The sequence below is a fragment of the Cyprinodon variegatus genome, unplaced genomic scaffold, assembly GCF_000732505.1.
Source record: "Cyprinodon variegatus isolate N-32 unplaced genomic scaffold, C_variegatus-1.0 Scaffold41, whole genome shotgun sequence".
NCBI lineage: Eukaryota > Metazoa > Chordata > Actinopteri > Cyprinodontiformes > Cyprinodontidae > Cyprinodon > Cyprinodon variegatus.
In genome coordinates, this window is record NW_015150494.1 from 367,039 (window position 1) to 374,753 (window position 7,715).

Sequence of the window (7,715 nt, forward strand, 5' to 3'; positions counted from 1 at the left end):
AAACCAACCGACCAGAGAACAAACTAACCAATCAAACAAACAACCAGGGAACAAACCGACCAACCAACTTACTAGGGAACAATCCAACCAGAGAACAAACCAACTAATCAACCAACCAACTAAGGGAACAAACCAACCGACCAGAGAACAAACTAACCAATCAAACAAACAACCAGGGAACAAACCAACCAACCAACTTACTAGGGAACAATCCAACTAGAGAACAAACCAACTAATCAACCAACCAACTAAGGGAACAAACCAACCGACCAGAGAACAAACTAACCAATCAAACAAACAACCAGGGAACAAACCGACCAACCAACTTACTAGGGAACAATCCAACCAGAGAAAAAAACAACAACCAACTAATCAACCAGGGAACAAACCAACCAATCAGAGAACAAACCAACCAACCAAGCAAGATACTAAAATACTATTCATAGAAGATATTCTTTGTTGGTTGCACGGTTGGGTAGTATTGCAACCATCCAACAAACCAATCAATAAAGTTGGTTTATGAAGTTTACGTAACTAAAGTCAACCAGCACATTGATCAACTATGTCCGGAAGTCAATTGAAGTTTACATCTTTAGCCACTAACAAAACAATTATAACACATTTAAAGACAAATTTATCCCTCCTTAGTAAAGTTGAACTCTATATTCTTTGTTTTGGTTAAAGGGAAGCTTTAAATGTGTTTTATGCCATTTAAATCATCTACTCACCTTTGATTGTGGCTTCTATAGGCTACCGAACTTAACTGATAGACACTACGACTGCTGATAATGGCAGCTGTGCAGCAATGTTTACAGTTTTACTGGCATGGCTCAATGTGCAGAACACTCTTATTAGTCAGTGGTTGTAGGAGCTGCCAGTTGTCTTTTGCTGTGACAGTTTTAAATTACTTTTAGAGTAATTTTAAGACCAATCTCAGAAATGATGACTTTATGAAATAAGAGGAGATTAACTGAGTCTTTTCTCTTAGCAATGAAACAGCACACTGCAATCTGCTGAACAGTTTCATCACTGCTTCCTGATAAATGTGGCTGCACAGACAGGTGCCTTACCCAGAAAGTACTTCCCTATTCTCTCATTGGCTGATGTCTGACTCCATCATGCTCCTCTGACCAATCATAATGTCCCTGTTCCATATGTCCCGCCCACCAGAGTCTCACTGCTGTGCGTTTCCCTCTCCTGCATTTTAGGCAGACTCTCAGCCTGTCTGTCTGGGCTCCTGTGGTTCGGTGTGTGCTGCAACAGGAAGGTGTGTGCATGAATGTGTGTGAGTGTGAGAAGGTTGAAAGTAAGGCTGCAAAGGACTGGCCAGGTGCTCCTCTCATTGAAAGTGAAATTTCTGATCATTGAATAGTAGAGGAGGAGGATTACGAAGATGCTTGGTGTCCCTCAGAGTCTGCGAGCTCAGGTCAGTGATGCCGCCGGCATGGAGCAGACTTTAATCAGCTCTCATGCTTCTGCTGCTGTTTCTCCCACAAATGTAGGGTTCTGCACTGGTTTGGTTGTATAACGATTTATTGCCGATTGCAGGGGTTGTTTGTAGGTTTATTCTGCTTCACTACTGTTGCCAAACGGATTTGTTGGAGCAGCTGCCAAGAACTCCCTGCATGGTTTATTAGACTTTTGTCTCCAGTGGAATGTGTACAGGCTTGTGTTGGAGAAATGCAATTTATCACAGGGCAGTGCCTTTGTGTTTGTTGTTTGCCAACTTTGGCCTCCTAAAGCCAGTTTAATGTGCTTTCTTATTCCTGTTCTTTACAGTACGTCCTACTGTGGAACAGCCCTGATTCAACCCTTTCCTGGTTATATTCATCTTTCAAAAAGACAGATGATTCCTTTTGAACGTAGTCCTTTTATTCGCTATCAAGGCTTTTGTTGTTTAGAACTTTATTCATTTATTATTAACGTACATCTTAAAAACTTGTAAACTGTCGTTAAGCCATAGATTTACAGTAGATCCTTTCTGTTTACAGCCATCATCATCTGCAAGAACTCTTCAAAGAAACCCCTATAATAAGTAACTAATTTTGTTTTTTTCCCTTTGGGATCAGTTAAGTATATTTGAATAGAATTGAATGAAATTTCTTGGTAAAAAAAAATCTGACAATGGTCATTCATCCATGCGAGGTTTGTTGGATAACAATCAGCCTGTCAACCAATAGAAGCAATAGGTGACCGTATGCAAACCAATATACTAGCCGACTAGCAGAGCTTAAGAATATTTAGCTTATATATTCAGTTTAGTTTATTTCCATAGCGCCAATTCACAACATCTTCATGTCATCTCAAGGCGCTTTACAGTTGAACCAGATCATACAGTCAAACTGATTCAAAGTTCAAACCAGTAGATTGCATCGACTCATTGACTCGAAGGCAATCCCTCACACTAAGCATGCTAGTAGCAACAGTGGAGAGGAAAAACTCCCTTGTAACAGGAAGAAACCTCCAGCAGAGCCAGGCATATCATTGTTGTAGTATTATTATATATCATATGCAATTCTCTTCTTTAATATCACAACTGATAACAAGATAGTTGTTAATATGGGCCCAGTTTTATTCATTGAACTGATATAGATACGATAGAAAATTCCCATCAGCCAATACGGTGTTGGTATAAAACATGCAGCTATATTTTGCATACCTATGTTGTTGTTGTTGTTGTTGTTGTTGTTAATTGTGACCTTAGAGGAGTCATTACCTTGTATCTGACTTATACTTTTCTACTGAAATTGACTTTAAATTCATTTTTAGTCAATAAAGCTAATTTGGAACCCTTTTTATATGCATTTTTATTTATGGCTAGGGTATGGGCAAGGATTTGACTGGTTTGTATGCCTCTACAGGTGGATGTGGCGTTTGCAACATTAGCAGCTAGCCATGGTTCTTTTTCCATCATTTCCTGGTCTCTTACATAATAATACAAAAGTTACACATGCAGCAACAATTACCAACCGCTTGTGTGGAAGTCTCTGATTGGTAACTCCTCTGATGTTGACTTTGTGAAGGAGGAAAACCAACATTGAGGAGATCTTGTAGGATTTTCTGCTTTGAAAAAAAAAAGATCAAACAAAAAAATCCCATGCCACTTTAAGACTTTGGATCATCCAACAGGTTTTAATTAAAACACCAACACCAAATGTTTTAACAATGAAAAGACCGATTGCTGGGTGACGACCCCTTCAAGGTTCCCACACAGTGGGGCTGACTGTGCCTGTACTCTCTCTCTCTATCTGTGGACATTTGAGATTTCACAGCCCATTGCATCAGTTCCCTTCACCTCCTGCAGATTGTTTTCACATCACAACAGTTCAAAGGAAGGCTTTTTCTTTTAGAGCAGAACTTTTCCTCTGATCAGGTCCTTGTGTGTCACTATGATAATAAATATCCCAGGACCTTTACTGGTTGTTGATTTTCTTTCTTCGGACCCCGCTGATTTTTAGTTGGATACACCTGATTTAGACCAAACCTTCCCAGACCTATTGGCTTCTAAACTCACAAATTAGTATAAGAATGTACTTATGACCAAAACTATTTGTTTAAATAGAAGTATTTCTAAAACATCTTTTAACAAATGGTATAACAGTAGTACAAACAGCATCAACAACCAACGTATTTGATTTAGTCTCTAAGTGGTTTTTATTTTGGTAAAAACAGAAGTTATGTTCATCATGATCATTTTTGTGTTGAGCTTTATATCTATAAAGGACTCTGTACACCATGCTTGTTGATCCGTGACCCCAAGTGTGCACTTTAAGCTGGGCATATAGGGTGCGATTTCGTGCCCTATTTTGGCCGACTTTCGAGTCGTGCGAGAGTTTTTTGATCGGGCCGACTTTCAGCCTGATTGTGCGTCGTGTAGTGTACGGGGGTAACGAGGGGCAATCCGCCTCTCACGACCACCTCCTGATCAGCAATCGTGAGGTCGGGAGAAAATCAAATATGTTTGAAATTCAGTCGACCGTCGTGGGCAAATCGCTCAGTGCGCAAACAAGAGTTCTTCTTCTTCTTCCTCTCAGATGTAAACACAGAAACATGGTGGGGGTGCCAGTGAAATGGAGTTCTTTCTTTAAAATTGACGGACCATAGCAGCCACGTTTGTTCAGCCATGTCTTTGTCCAAATACGTCGTTGCCTTTTCTTTTTAGGGCTTTCAGCAACAAAGTTGCACAAATTGCCAAGGCAGTGTTTCACTCTAGCGAGCTTCATATTCATCTTCTACTTGTTTGGGTTCTGGATGAGTCCGAGTAGCGCCATCTCACTGTGGGGCTCAGTCCGACGGGGTTTTTAGATGTACAGTGTGAGCAGGTAGATCGCATCAGAGTGTCGTGCTGCACAGACATCATGAGCTGTGAACTCTGTATGAAGTAACCCTGTGGTACGAGCTGTTGCTGCGTGCAAAGATTGAAAAAAATCCCAATAACACCATTAAGTGTTTATTGATATCAAGTCATATTGTTATTGCGATATTACCCAATCTCAGCTTACTGCAGTCCTAGCATTCGATAATCAGACTGGTAACCATGTTGACTGTTTGACCACCAAACCCCCATAACAAGGGTAGTGGAAGTTAACTGCATGGCTATTAAAATGAGTCCAAATTTTTGTGCAATATTAACAAATGTGTGTTAATCCCAGTTTTAAGAATTATGGGGCAAAGAATCCAGCAAAGATTTGATATTTTCCCTTGTTGATTACTAATTTAGCTGAGGTCTTTTTGCTAATCCCCTTGTTGGAGCTAAGCTTTAACTTGTCTACCAGACTGTGCTCTCTTTGTTTTTTCCACTGATTTTACTAAGGAAATACAAACAAATAGTTTCCTTGAGACAAGCTGTTACTGACACAGAGTCTAAAGAACTGAAAATGTTGAGTTTCTGGCCTGATAGTGGGCGAAACTTCACCCAAAGCCCTTACTTCAAAGGCCTTTGATCAAAAACTGTTTGAAAGATCCAAAGAAAATCTGTCAGCTTTGAGAGAAAGTATGCAGAAATGGGGACTTCTGTGGGATTTGCACATCAGTGTTTTGTATTAAGGCGATTACATTTGAACTCTGCACTTTAAATGTTTTAAATTAGATGAAAGATCTCTAATCAGAAGGTGTTGAGGTGACATGTCAGTGGCATTAATTAGAGGCATTATTGACCCATAGATAAGCTGCGCAAACCTGCGCATACCTTAAGTGGAAGTGCGCAAAAAGCTGCTGTCATTGGTCGTTTGTATGCCTTTCCGGCTGTCTGTGTGGTCGTCCTTCTCGATTCGGTGCCGGGGGGCTCCATTTTTAAGAACTGAGGAACAACTACAATGGACAACTACGATGGAAGGTTAATCTAGGAGGTTCGCTCCATGAAGAGAACCTGTTCCTCTTCGATGTCTAGCAACTCCTGATCCATCTCCATGACTGTAATATCTCGCAGACACGACATTGTTGTTTTGAAGGATAAACACTCCACCAGCGCTGGCAAAGTTCTTGTGACCATCCACCAAATTCCTCGCGAGTTTTCAAATAGGCTTCCCCTTGCACTTTGGCGGGAAACTGCTGTGTGTCCCTAGAAATGCCAGACAAAAGGTGCAGAAGCATACCAGCAAAACCGGTTCACGACCAGAAGCAAGCGACATTTGATGTGTGCGATTGCTGAAGTATAATCTGCCCTTTAGAAGGCAGTACTTTCCTTCAAGACGGACAATGATTGTTTTCTACTTGCGGCGACTTTAGATCGCCAATGAAATGTAAAATAATAGCAAATATAGGTAATGATGTTTTAGGACTCCATAAGGGATTTGACCCTTAAGGCGGGTTCATTACAGTTTGTGCGAGTGGAGTTGCCATGCATTGATGTCATAAGAAGGGGCAGGGTCCAGAGCAGATCTGGTACCTACGACGGGCAAACACTGTGCAAATTTGCAATCGTTCCACGCAGCTACAGCTCAAACTGTACGACAAAACCGCAGGGTTTAAAAGTCCACAGCTCACGATGCATGTTCTCACACTGTGTGGCCCGAAGCTCTGATGCGAACTTACGACGGCCGACTGAATTTCAAACATGTTTGATTTTCTCCCAACCTTAATATTCCTGATCGGGAGGTGGTCCTTTATCCATTTCACTCACTTTCTCTTTTTCTATGACCTGAAACTCTTTCTTGATCAACCTGTCCTCTCCACATATCAATGTAAGCTTTAAAACATTCGAAGCATGTGTGTTTGGTGGCCATTAGCTTCCACTCTCAGCCTGACAAGTGATGCTCTGTGAGAGAGAGGGGGTAATAGTCCACTCTGTACCCAATTAATGTGAGTGCTCAGTGGCCCTGACATAAACCCAGCACCATGACTGTCTGCATCAATTATTTTAAACACCGTTAGTTTTAAAGTCAACTTTTTTCTCTTTATTGTCAAAGTTTCCTCTCAGGTTTCATCCTAATGGGCTTAAAGGGATTCGTCCTGCAAGCTGTGTTAATCTGTTGCTCTTTATCTTCTGCATTTCTGTGTTAGTTTGATATAGAGGTTATTATTTTTGAAAAAATGCAGAGATCAAAATGGCCATGCGTATGATCCCTTGATAGCTGAATAGAGGAATCAGAGCCTCACAGACATGTTCTGACAAACTGAATGTTTACTCAGCAGAACCAAGGAATTCCCACCCGCCTGCAGACAGACACGGTTTACCTCCTGAGGAGGCGTTGGAGTCAGAAAAACGAGACTTAGAGGAAATGTTGCACCTTCAAATGAAGCCTGAAGATATTTACATACATGTCAGACTGAAACGTTCAACTTTTCAGTCTGACATTAAATCTGACTGAACTTTTATGTGACATAATTCATGGAAGGTTTTTTTTAACTGTCTGCCTTGGATCAGAGTCAGTTTAGTTTTTTGTTTTTTTTACCCTTGAATTTGATCTTACTTTAGAATTTTAACATTTCTAAACTCTGATTATAATGAATTTAGATATCATGAAATTGTAGTTATTAAACCAAGACTTTCAGTTCCTGTCTGTCCTGCTCTGCAGCTGGTTAGTGTTTGATCTAACTGGTGGCTACAGTGCACTGCTTTCACTAGTGAAGGAAAACTGGAGGCAACAGCCTTTATCGCTATATTTGGGAAAACTTCAGGCCTTTCTAGCCTTTAGATAGTTTTTATTTTCAGCAAAAAGGCAATTAGAGAGAAATCTAGTGGCTGTGCTCAGAGTTAAGCAAATGTAAACAGTAAATGTTAGCAAGAGCTCCAGCTGCCTCATCCTGACCGATCCACATGCAGTCAGAGCAAAGAGGAGACTTGCTCTGTTTTCCCGCAGATTAAAGCCGCAGATCATTGCGCCCTGGATTACAAAGCAGGATATCAACTGAATGTAAATCTAGCTTTTAATCAATTATTTTAGTCTGGAACTTGCACCTGATTACCACACAGTTAATTTACCTCATAATCCATGTGCCTCCATATATTATTTTATAAAGTGAGGTATGACAGAAAACTCCCGCTGGTTCCAGTCAAACGAGTTAGCCCCAGCAGGTCCAGACATGAGTGACTGTGTGTTACACATCATTAATGGAGCCATTAAGAGTGCCAACTGAACAATGAGCCGATCACCTTGCACTGGTACTTTTACTTTATGTATTATGTAAGCGTTGTACCGGCCTGTTGCATAAATGAAGGGATGAGATGAGATGAGATTTATTTTGAACATGATACAAATAAAAAAAAAAAAAAA

The 7,715-nt window shown here is 40.6% G+C and overlaps 1 protein-coding gene across 2 annotated transcripts in view; it reads left to right on the forward strand.

The window, feature by feature from the left end:
- LOC107081817 (phospholipase D1-like) overlaps window positions 1–7,715 on the forward strand; it is a 77,169-nt gene that overhangs the window by 27,665 nt on the left and 41,789 nt on the right. The window contains exon 1 of one of the 2 annotated variants that reach the window (XM_015370116.1): window positions 1,220–1,426. The exons of the other annotated variant lie outside the window; for it this stretch is intronic. The gene's annotated coding sequence lies outside the window, so the exon portion shown is untranslated. Of the gene's footprint in view, window positions 1–1,219; window positions 1,427–7,715 lie in introns of those variants that run through there. 2 annotated transcript variants of the gene reach the window in all.